The sequence below is a fragment of the Podarcis melisellensis genome (assembly GCF_964234715.1).
Source record: "Podarcis melisellensis genome assembly, chromosome: 1".
In the NCBI taxonomy this organism is placed as follows: domain Eukaryota; kingdom Metazoa; phylum Chordata; class Lepidosauria; order Squamata; family Lacertidae; genus Podarcis; species Podarcis melisellensis.
Window position 1 is genome coordinate 65,118,035 of NC_138528.1, and position 13,304 is coordinate 65,131,338.

Sequence of the window (13,304 nt, forward strand, 5' to 3'; positions counted from 1 at the left end):
TTGCCTTGTTAGCAACAGAATATCTTCTGTCAGCTTTTAGTGCTTACTGGGTATGGAACCCCCAAAATTGGAAGGGACTCATGGTATCATGCAGCCTGACCCTCTCAGCAACAATATTATATGTGACTTGACTCCACTGCTTGAGGTTTTTTGTTTTGTTTTTGTTTTTTGCTTTTTAATGTATAGCTGTTTCCAAAATAAAGGCTTAGTTGTAGGCCATACAATTTTTTTATTTTCATGTTGCTGTCTCATCCCTTTTTGCAGTTTGTCATAGCTACAAAGGAAAAGGCTGCTCCAGGGTATGTGTGTGTGTGTGTGTTGATTTGAGTTGGAATCATGGACTCCCTTATGAAAAAACCTTACAGCATTTGGGGCTTTTTAATTTCCACAAAAGGAGAGCAAGAGATGAAATTATAGGTGTATAAATATCTGCATTCTATATGGAGAAAGTGGGTGGGAAAAAAGGTGGTGTCCTTCTCTCAACACTAGAAGTCATGGACATACAATGAAGCTGAAACTTGGAAGATTCGGTGCAGACAAAAAAAGGACTTTTTCACCCAGCACATCATTAAACTATGGAATTTGTTTCCACAAGAGGCACGGATGGCCACCTACCAGATAACAGTGGCTCTCAAAGTGAACCATTCACAGTGGGATCAGGTGTTAAACAGGGTTGTGTTATCACCCCAGCTCTATTTATTATTTTCATTGCCAGGACTTTGTCAAAGGGAAACTCCCCATCGGAATAGAAATCATATATAAAACAGATGGAAAGCTCTTCAATCTGAGCAGGCTGGAAGCAAAGAGTAAGGTTACCATAACATCCATCATAGAGCTTCAGTATGCTGATGACAATGCAGTGCGCAGACACTCAGAAGATGATCTCCAAATCATCCTTAAATATTTTCACAGAAGTTTACAAAAAGCTTGGCCTATGGCTCAACATCCAAAAACCGACACTGCTGCACCAACAAGCACAAAACAACCACTCTGCAGTGCCACAAATCCAACTCAATGGTGCAACGTTGGAAAGTGTCAATCACTTCTCCTACCTGGGCTGTTACCTTGGCCAACATTGATGCCAAAATCCAGCATCGCCTGAGCTCTGTGAGTGCGGCTTTCTCCTGATTGAAGTGCAGTGTTTGAGGGCCAGGACATGTGCAGAGAAACCAAAATGCTTGTTTACAAAGCTCTTGTACTACCAACCTTACTGAACGCTTGTGAAACATGGACCACTTATAAACGCCATCTCCAACTCCTCGAAAGATTCCATCAAGCAGTGTCTCCAAAAAATTTTACACATCCCTTGGGAAGACAGGCAAACTAATGTGTTGAAGCAATGATTCTTCAACAGCAACTTTGTTGGACTGGTCATATTGTTCAGATGCCTGATAAGGCTTTAGAGCTCTCATTCCAAATGAACCAAACCTCAAAAACTTCCCATTGCTCTGGGAAGTGGGGCAGATGTAACATAATCTTATTTTGCAACAGTGTGTGTGTGTGTGTGTGTGTGTGTGTGAGAGAGAGAGAGAGAGAGAGAGAGAGAGAGAGAGAGAGAGAAATCTGTTGAATTAAAACAGGAAAGCTACTTATTTTGTGCAGACATGTCCATTTTAGATACAAACTGCTGATTGCAGATTTTGTTTTGTTGTTTTTCAGTAGCTCAGCTTTTTGAAACAGAATGAATGCAACAATCCTTATATTCTATCTTTAAGGAAACAAGAACGTTTATGATTGGAATATAATTACAAAATTGCAAGTTGCGAAGGCTTTTTAGAACTCATGGAAAGCATATTTGAAAAATATTTATAAACTATTGCCTGCAGTCCTGGCACTCAAAGATGTATGATAAGGCTGGTCTCCTGTTGAGAGCTAGTGTTGTGTAGTGGTTAGAGTTTCAGACTAGGGTCCAATCCTCACTTTGCCATGAAGCTCATATGGTGACCTTGGGTCAGTCTAACCTACCTCACAGGGCTTTTGTGAGGATTAAATGAGGAGGAAGAGAGAGGAAAGGCTTTAACAGCTTCAGTTTTTACATAATTTGAATATATATTTTTGGTTCCTTGGTCCAGTTTTTTAAAATACTAAATCATATTTATGTACTTTATTGTGCATTATTTATGATGATTAAATATCTTAAGAGTATTAAATTGGACCTATATTTGTATGACGTATTTCCAATGCAAGTAATTGTTTTGTATAAATTATGTCCCTTTTAAATTACATTTAATGTTTGTTCTTCTAAGCTAATTTTGGACATGGCTTTGCCCACCTCCCTTGCAACTTGCTATTTTGAATACAATATTTATTTGCTACATTTATATATCCATTAACTCAGCCCTCTGGGGATAATTGTTATCTTGGGTCTGACTAGGCTAGACAAATGAATTCAATGTTACCTCAGTTTTCTTTGTGAATCTGTGTTCCAGAAGGACGCAGTCCAGATTTATTGTGACTTATAACCCTCTTCCACCTCCCCAGAGGTAGAGAGGTACCAACGAAAATGCTATCAGTCCCTATCCATAGGATTGCTGCTTCCAGGAGCCATTGAAATATCTATCTCTTGCAGTCAGTTTGTTCAAAGGGTCATTCATCTAAGAATACATGGAACAATGAGATCTAAGCCAGGCAAGGGGGCAATTTCTGGAAAGCAAAAAACAATTTCCCAAGAAGTAGTAGAAAGGTGATGTGCATGAATGCAGATCGAAATATAGGAGCCTCTGTATAAGCATGAAGGCTGAAACCTCCCCACAAGGAGATTGTAGGGAATCTATTTCAGGCCCACTGGCTCAGGAAACATCCTTGTTCAGCAGATGCATAAATACATTCGCCAATGGTGTCAGCCTGTCTCTCGAATTTACATCTTATACCCGCTCATTTCTTGACTCTTGGCTGTTGAAAGCCACACAGATGGCTGAACCATTCATTTCTTCCTCTTTTTCCCCTGAATTTTTGAATATTCAATTTTTAATGACTAAGATGTAATCTTGTGTTGCCCTTTTCCTTCCGTGGGAGTGTTGACTAAGCGGAGTTGTTTTCTTCGGGATTGATATGCACTACGCCCTTATGTCATGCTTCTTTTTGGCATTCTGATCCTTCATTATTTCAAGTGCGTGGGGTGGAGAGAGAAACCAAGAGTGGCATACAGGGCCAAAGGAAGCAGTCTCTTCCCGTGTCTTGCACAACCATCTCTGGAACATATGGGTAAAACACCTTGGGGGTAATCTGGGGAGGGGAGGGGGCACACAAGGATCACATGCAAGCAGTTGTTGTTGTTTAGTCATTTAGTTGTGTCCGACTCTTCATGACCCCATGGACCAGAGCACGCCAGGCACTCCTGTCTTCCACTGCCTCCCGCAGTTTGGTCAAACTCATGCTTCAAGAACACTGTCCAACCATCTTCAAGCTTCAAGAACACTGTCCAACCATCTCGTCCTCTGTCGTCCCCTTCTCCTTGTGCCCTCCATCTTTCCCAACATCAGGGTCTTTTCCAGGGAGTCTTTTCTTCTCATGAGGTAGCCAAAGTATTGGAGTCTCAGCTTCAGGATCTGTCCTTCCAGTGAGCACTCGGTGGATGAGGACAAAACCAAAAGGTCGTTTCTCCCCACCCTGCCTCTCCTTGTCCTGGCTCTGCCTCTCTGATGAGGAACTGGAACTCTTTCTTCCGGTTTTGCCAAAGGCTTTTATCTTCAGATTAGGAACATAGGAAGCTGCCCTATATACCAAGCCAGACCCTTGGTCCCTCTAGCTCAGTATTGTCTAGCAGCAGCTCTCCCAGGTTTCAGGTAGGAGTCACTCCCAACCCAACCTGGAGATGCTGGGGATTAAACCTGGGACCTTTTGCTTGCAAAGGCTCTTTTCATAGGTTGCAAGCGTCTGCAGTTCCAAGGGAGTTCAAAAGCATGACTAAGCAGGAGTTAAGATGTTGACCCAACAAGTACATGCTCCTGCAGCTTCCTATCAGGGCAGGCATTTAGTGTGACTAGCAGCTCTGAGATTGGGCAAACAAACGGGCACCCCTTCCAGAAGGCTGGCCAGGTGGTGTTTGTGCACGTTAGCAATGGTGTCTGCCTTTCCAAGGGAACAGAGGTGGGGTGCATACCAGCTTGGCATCCGATTTACTCCCAGCTGCCTCCCCTGAAGACTGAAGCTCCTGTGTAATGCTCCTGGAGAAGCTAGGGGGCAGGTGGGTGGGCAAGTCTGGAAGGAAAGTATCGGGAGGCATTGCTGACAATCTGTCTGAGTCTCCTTTGGTGGGGGCAGATCCCCATCCCCTAATCCACTGGGACCCTCCCCAGGAACAGAGATCTCTTGGGGTTTGGAATTTGCTACCTCCACCCACCCCAGGGTCCTTCAGATCTGAATTTCCAAGCTCCTTTGACTCTTCAGGGTCCAACCCCCACTTCCCACTCCTTTTCTTGCCCTCTCATCTTTGCCCAGAGGACAGATCACTGAAAGATATCAGTTTGGATTTCTGGGTTTTGAAACTGGGCTGAAACACCTGAGTCACCCTGCAGAGGAATGAGGAGGAAATTTTTGCCAAGTCCACCTTCCCTCTTCAGCCCCCTCACAAAAAGTCTCCTGAAATGTTACCCAAGAGAACTGGGAGACCTTCCAGAACAAGGTGAGAGGTGGATCAGGTGGTTCTGGTGGGAAGGGGGATTTGCAAAAATGGCCTTGTTGCCTGCCTTCCTCCAATGAGAGCCTCTGCTGAAATAGAACCCCTTCTGGGAACTGATGTAGCCCCTCCATTTGTGAAAGGGACACTGGACCAGCTGGTGACCTTAGAGGTTGTCATCAGCCCCCGCCAGCACCAGGATGGGGAAGGATCATCTACTGCATTTGTGTTAATGATTGCCAAGCCATTTTACTGACATAGATGGAGATTAGATGAGGAGGATTTAAAAATACATGTAATTTGAATCTGAGAGGCTGGTTTATGGCCTTGGCCACAAGTGGGCTAGTTTTGCAGTGGAAGATTTGCAAACTTAAAAGCCCTAGGGAGCAGATCTGTTTTGCAAAAGAAAACAATACACTTTTCCTTTAAAGGTAGATTTTTTTTCATGATTCCTTAGATATACTCCTTTCAGTTTGACAAACTGACATATTTTCCAACTACACCACAGCTAGGAGCAAGCAAGCTGAAGATTATATTCCACTTTGTGCATCAGCAACAGAATTGTTTGTTAAATTTCCTCCAGCTGCACCTGCGATAAATCACTGAAAACAATGGGGTTGCACGGGATGTAATTGGAAGACAATGGGATTTCACAGGGAGTCATCGCGCAAACTTCATTACTGGTAGTGATGTGGAAAAGGAAGAAAGCCTTTGCTTATTCTTTTAGCCTGTATTTGAAGGTCTGGGATGTAAAAGGTGGCAGTTTGCTTGTAAATTCAGGATATTTGTTCTAGGAGCCACTGCGATACAATCTATATAGAAGACCGCAGAGTTATTTCTTTTAATGAAATAATGCTGCTGAATAGAGTTGCCGTCTGATAGAATTTAGCCATAATCCAACTGTTAAATTGAGGGAAATTATTTTATATGTATTCACCAGCGAAAGCCTTTCAGAATCTGAAGCCATGTAATTCAGTTCTCCTTTATTTCCTTGTACCTATCCATCAGATCCAGGGGAAATCACTGTCCTTATTTTGTATTCTGGGGTGATTTTTGAAACTTTTCTTGCATATATTGTGTTTTCCATCTGCACCCCCCATTCGGGAGAAGAGAACTCATGTGTGCATGCATGAAAGCAAATGCATGCTGATAAGATTACGGCAGGCAAACTAAGGCCCGGGGGTCGGATCCGGCCCAATTGCCTTCTAAGTCCAGCCCGCGGACGGTCCGGGAATCAGCATGTTTTAACATGAGTAGAATGTGTCCTTTTATTTGAAATGCATCTTTGGGTTATTTGTGGGGCCTGCTTGGTGTTTTTACATGAGTAGAATGTGCGCTTTTATTTAAAATGCATCTCTGGGTTATTTGTGGGGCATAGGAATTTGTTCATTTTTCTTCTTCAAAATATAGTCTGGCCTACCACAAGGTCTGAGGAACAGTGGATCGGCCCCCTGCTGAAAAAGTTTACTGACCCCTGGATAAAATGATACCAGCACACTTTGTCTTCCCTTTCCATTTCCCACCCCAGTAACTGCCAATCCAGATAGTCAATGCTGCTTTTCTGTAATAAATGCAAGACCACCCATGGTGTTAGATCAGTGGTTCCCAAAATTTCTCAGGCCACTACCCCATTGCTTCCACAAACTTAACCCTGGTGCCCCCTACCCTATAGCAGTCTGCATGACCCACAAGAGAAAATAATGCCATAAAATTCAAAACAGTAACAATTAATTGCACATTTAACCCAATTCCAATTAAAAACTATTTGGTTTGATTAATTAATGATGAAAATGGATGAATTTGGTCCAGTGGTACCAGCTTTTCAAAGTCTGATTGTCATTTACACCTCCAGTGCCCCCTATGTAATCCCACCCCACCCCACCCCCCCGACGGTACCCTTGGGGAACCACTATATTTGATTAAAACACAGAAAGCTGTCTTATAGCAAATCAGATCCGTTGGCCCATCTAGTTCAGTACTGTGGGGACAGGCAACTGATCTCTCTCAGCCCAGCCTGGAGCCTGGAACCACCTGCATGCAAAGCAAATTATAATGCTGAGCCATGGTCCTTTCCCAACAGCATTCAGTTAATGCATTTTATGATTTGGCACTGCTGGAAAAGGACCATGTTACATTGTCAGGAAAATCTTTCTGACTCTCCTTCCTTAGAGGTTTTGACTCTGAGATTCCTGCATTGCAGAGGTTGGACTAAATGACTCTTGGGATCCCTTCCAACTCTGATTCTATGGTTCTACGGACAAATCTGCATCCGAAGAGCCTTCAGAAATGTTTATTGGTTGGTCTTTTGTGCAGATAAGGACAGTGCCCAGGAAATGACCCTCATTGGGGCTAAGAAGAGGAGTTTCGAAGCCTTCCTGCTTCCAGTTTCAAAATGCTGGGGGGGGGGGGGGACTCAGCACAGAAAGAGGGAGAAACGTTTTCAAAACAATTGGTGAAGTGCTTGTTAACTACTCCAAGAGTCATCTTCACAAGTGTGAAGCTTTCCAAAACCAAAAGACACTAGAAGGCAAAATTCTGCCACAGCTTAATCTCTAAAAAGCCATTCAGAAACAGCTAGTAACTTAATCTCTTTGTACCCATGTGTTGCCAAGACCGCAGTCGTCTTGTTTCCTTTCTGCTATCTCAGAGTAGCAGTGAGTGCCGCAAGGTACCAGACTCACTTCTCCCCAAGCTATACCCAGAGGGTAGGCAGGCAAGCACAAATCCCTTCTTTCCCCATGCTCTTCAAGTCCCCCAGACACTTTCCACTGTGTCACAAATCAAATTCTCAATAAAATACATAGGGATGGAGGAGGATTTCACTTGGCCTGTATTTTTAAGGAAAATCAACCAAGCCACACCTCTCTAATCCAGGAATAAGGATGGAATGATCCTATGGCCTTCACTTTGTATTTTGTGGCAGTTCACTGCTCAAGATGTGCTAAACATCCAATATTTTAGGATAAAATAAGTTTAGAAAAGCATACATTGAGGTATTTAAATACAAATTTTGTGATTAAATATACTTGCATACAAATGATTGTACAGAATTTCTTTTGTTTGAAAAATCGCACATTAATGTGGAAATGGGATGATGATGATAATACTAATACTAATACTAATAATAATAATAATTTATTATTTATACCCTGCCCATCTGGCTGAGTTTCCCCAGCCACTCTGGGCGGCTCCCAATAGAGTGTTAAACAGGAAGGACTTATGTATGAAAACATGTAAAACTGACATGGGCTGGAAGTAGACTAATCTGTCCATCCCGAACTATATGCTACAAGCTCAGATCCAGTTTATTACAAGTGTACAAACCAGATATGCATTGGAGGCAGATTTGAAATGGTTGCAACTGCTTCCTGAGCTCTTTACATATTGTCCCTGCACTAGCCTTACAGCAGCATAAGGCCGCCATTCTCAAATCCGGTCATTGTGGAACAGTTTTGCAACGCTTTCTTCAGCTTGCTTGATAACAGAAGCCTTTGAAACAAATGAGCTTTAAATTAGCTGCTAGCAAGAGGAATGAAGTATCTACCAGACAGCATAATAATATGTATCGAGAAATAAGGGATTCATTGGATCAGCAAGGTCATAACTAGCAGAATTGCCATTCAGCACACATCCACAACCACAGCTACTTTTTCAACCAAGCTGGTAAACAATATGGTTGGAGTAGACCCATAAAAATGAATGATCCAAATCAGTCTTTTATGTTAACCTTAATGGGTCTAATCTGAGTATGACCAGCACTGAATACCACCCAATTTGAATTGACCTTAAACACTCTTTCTAGTATGATAGAAACACAACGGTGATAACCACTGTCCTTTTTCCAATCTCTCAAGCAATGTCAGATCCAGTGCTGGATTTACATATAAGCTAAACAAGCTGCAGCTTAGGGCCCCACTCTCTTGGGGGCCCCCAAAAAATTAAAGAAAAAACCCCTTGGATGTACATTTCCAAAATATAAGATAAAAAACAAATAAAATAAAACCTACATACAGCAACAGTGTTTTGTAAGCTCCTATGATGTAAGTAATGGGCCACGCCTGCTAGCCTGCTCCCCAAAATATCACTGGTTTGCTCATTTCTATATATAGGGTGCCTACATTCTGCATAGACAGCTGGACATATAAAGGGCCCCATTACCTTCAGTAGCTTAGGGCCTCATCAAACCTAAATCCGACCCTGGTCAGATCCATGGTGGAATTCTCCACTTTTCACTAGCTTTTCTTCTGTGTCTTAAACAGAAGTTTGACATACAGAAATGTAACAGATGGGTATGACATAGCCTTATATCTCTGCCAGGATAAGCTGCACCTGGTACATTTCTGCGTGACAGACTGGTATTTTATTTTTTTATTTTTTTAAATGGATCCAGATAAGAAAAATGGTTTGCAATCTAAACCCACATAATTGCACTTGCCCCTTACCTATTTCCCTATACATCATGAGCTCCTATACATCATTGCCGTACCTAATGGGTGACATGTTAAGCCTTACTGAGACATAGGCAACAGAAAAGAGCCAGAAAGATGCTCAGCTTTCTTGGCTGAATCCAGCCATCCGTGGTAAATGTATCAGTTTGCATGTGTCTGAGACTGATGCATCACACCAGACATTTTAGGCAAACAGACTCTAATTGGTAGAACAAATAGAAACCCCTAAGGATGCCTGTGCTTAATGACATTGCTGGTATTCTATAATGTCTCTACTACAGAAATTACTCATTTCATGGCTGCAGGCAATGCAAGTTAATTTATTTGTATCAATTGCTAAGTTAAAGTGTGCACTTCTAACAAGATATACTGTACTTTGCCTATCTAGGAATGTTTCTGGCAGCTCGGTTTTTAAACAAGGGAGAGCAATACAGTGAGAGGAGCAGGTAAAGGGCAATGGAAATCTAAAAAGCGAAATCAAGCGATGCACATTCATAATCCTTGCATCTCCTGTAAGTAAACATGGCCAAAATTGTGCTGCATAACTGTCCTTGTCTGAGGCTTCTTATCCAAATCTCAAGTTATCCACTGCAACTGCTGGGTCCCCAGATAGCTTCTTGGCACTGTAATCTGACATAAATAAAAATCTCGGGTTCTGATTATCAGAATTCTTTAGATATTCCTCAAGCCTTTCAAATAACTCAGATTGTACTTTATATTCCACCTACTAATGTATGCCTGATGAGATACAAGATGCTGGTGAATTAATTCATGTTTAATTAGTTATATTTTGGTCCTTTTGTTAAAAGCAAAGTAGACATTCAGAGAGAGAGGGAAATGTTACAGTTACAAATATTTGTTAAGTAGAACACAAAGTTCTTTCCATGGGTGATGCAACTGTGAAGCAATGGGTCAAATGGCTGATTGGTGCAGCTTCCAACTTTGAAATAGAAGAAGGGAAAATAAAATAGGACATTGTCTTCCAAAGGCTTGTCAAGTTATTCTGTCTTTTCCATAAACAATTGCGTATAATTAGTTTGTTTTAGATAACAACATGGCCCATTCAAATATGAAAATAGTCTTAAGTCATGAAAACACGCTAGTCCCTCTGGATCAGACAAAAGCTCAGTCCAGTTCAGCATTTCTCTTTCCAACAATGAGAAGTTAGATATATAGAGGGAGGAGGAATCCATCTTTGCTAACATTGGGTCACCTTTTTCATCAAGCACCTGTTTATCTCTGAGCCACTGGTGCATTGCCAGGGGTGCTTGAAATAGGAAAAAAAAACTTGTCTGGCTAAATATATGCAGAATTATATGTAATAAATAAATAAATAAATAAATAAATAAATAAATAAATAATAAAGTGTGTAATGGGCAGTATTCAATTAACAGTTGCCAATAGGCCATTAATAATCCAATATTCTTTTTGAAAGCCATCTAAGTTGACTATCACCACATCTCCCCTCCCCATGTTAAACAATGGGATTCCATAAGCGAATGATGGATTGTGCGCAATACTGTTTTATTTTACCTGTCCTGATTTTATTGGGTGGCCCCGAGTACAATTCTTATGTACATACTGTGATAAGTGTGCTTGGTTACAGGTTCCTGCTAAGAGCAGTTCAATTTTGCCTTTTCCTCCTTTGCTGCTATTTTAAGCATTATTGTTAAGTCTCTTGAGAAGAACTGCTGAGTGAATTGCTTAAGGTGGATGTAATACTGATATGGCTGGAACTGGGTATTGTTAACTGACCTATTAGTACGTTTGATGACCATTTGAACTTCAGTTTTGCTTTAAATGGATCTTAATGGCTGAAATGTCAATGATATATGGCCGTTTATTAATCTTTTATTAGTTCGGGCAACTGCGCCGTTGCATTTCCATTGTCTGTTCTGTGAATCACTTTGAGCACAATGTATTTGTGGAAAACATGTTACATAAATAGACCAACTGGGTTGTATCAAGTGCAAGCAGAATGGGTCATCTTCCTCTCATCCCCTGCAGTCTTCTGCGTGCCCTCTAGGTCTTCTCCAAAGGGTTGGGGGACTCAGTGGAGCAGATTTGGGAGGGGAAGGTTGGTACAGGGTCTGCTGTCCCATTGTGAGTGCCCAATTCCATTTGTGTACAGTTACACTCTATAGCCATAGAGCAGAGTCTATCTTTCTGTTCTTCAGTCCCATTCATAATTTTATGTCCCCCTCTTTTTTTATAAATTAAAAAAGTACACGGAGCACTCTCTTTCCCCCGCAGGGAAAGTACTTCAGATACTTGATCAACAGAACCAGGCAAAATTCCAGAGTGTATGAACAAATCATCAGTCTGTGAGAATATAGAAAAGGAATGCATTTGTGGCTAGGACCAAGCATGAGTTTATTGAGAATAAATCTTGTGCGACAGATTTAACTCCTTTTTTGATAGAGTTAATAGCTTGGTAGGTCATGTGAGAATGCTGTAGACATAGTATACTTTGATTTCATTCTTGTGGATAAGCTCGTAAAATGTGGCCTGGATGGGACTGCTGTTAGGTACATCCACTATCAGTTGAGCGATTGTATCCTATGAGTGCTTATGAATGGTTCTGCATCAACCTGGAAAAAGGTCTTGAGATATGTACCTTGGTCCTGTGCTGTTCAGCATCCTTATAAATGATTTAGATGAGACTGCAGATGAGATGCTTATCAAATTTGTAGATGACGAAAAGTGGAAAGGGTTAGCTTGCCCCATAGAAGATACAATCAAGGTTCAAAGCAATATGGATAGATCGAAACCTGAAATTCGACAGAGACAAATGTAAACACCAGCATTTTGACTCAAATACATAAATGAAAATAACATAAAAGGAAAGGTTGCAAGTAAAGGATGGGGGAGACCTGGCCCTGCATGTGATCACACACACAACATGAGCTGGGAATGCGATTCAGAACCTTAAAAGCTATACAGTTTAATAAATGTAATAGTTCAGCTGTGTTCTATACTAATCAGACCACATCTGGGTATGGGGAGGGGGGGGAATGTAGTTTTATGCACCAGAACTGCATTGCAAGATCCAGAGAAGTGGGAGTTGCATTCTGATTTACGAGCAAGTCTGAGAGTGTCGGATTCAGTAGATCTGCTGTGAAAAGCAGACTGAACAAATTCTTACTTCATCCCTAATTTCATTCCACTTATGATGGTGATGACATGATTCAACTGTGACAGATGCAAGACCCCAAAGCAGATAAAGTTTTGTCACTAATACATCATGATACACTGGGCTGATTACTCTGATTACACAATATCATAGTGATTCAAGTCCCTGCTATGTTTTTTCTTGGAGACAGGGGACATTGGTTAAAGGAACACTTGATTTCCACAATTTCTTATAGGGTAGTATAAGAAATATAGTACGGATGGGTAGAATAGGTGAGTGATCCATTCTGCATCTTTTATTCATGATAATTGCTAGTGAACTGACTTAACTGTAGAGGCTAATTGTTCAGACATTAGCACCAATGAAAGCCAAAACAGTTTGGAGTCTATGGCTCAGTGAAGTTTCATACACTTCTGTCCAATAGAACTTATTGATATAGACTGTCCAGGACCCACTCCTTCCAGGCACAGAGTTTCCAAAATTTGCTTATTCCCTTGACCCTGGAGACAATGGGGAACAGTTGCATCTTAATATTCCCTTTGCTTTCTCTGGAGTAAAAATGATGAGCCATTGATCTAAAGGCAAAAACAAAACTAGTTATGTAAGTCTTCCCAGAAAACAGGAACTGACTAATTCAGGGTGAATTCAGGAATGTCACAACTAAGTTAGGGGGGGGAGAAACTAATTACAGGCAGGAGCCATTTTAAAAGGGCCCAGGAGGAAGCTATTAATTAAAGGCACTGTAGCTGCGAAAACGCTTGGTAATAGTTTCCAACTGGACAAGCTGGTGCTGCAGTTGGATTTTAATACTTCTTGTGTGTGCTACAAATCAGGCTTTAATAAAGACAGGAGGATAGATGGAAAACACTGGAAGGCAATGCTGGGCAGCAACATTGTCTGGATTCTTCATAATAATGGAGTGAAAAATTAGGTCTGTTCCAGAGATAACAGCTAGTGTGGAAACAACATATATTTAGGTCCAGGTCTTGAATGGTAAAAAACAAAGACGACTGGCTTTTTTGCATGATGGTAGCATATTGGCAGGGGCAGATGAAGGTGGCTAAACTCAATTTTTTAAAGTGCAGGAGGTTTCCTGGAATCAGTC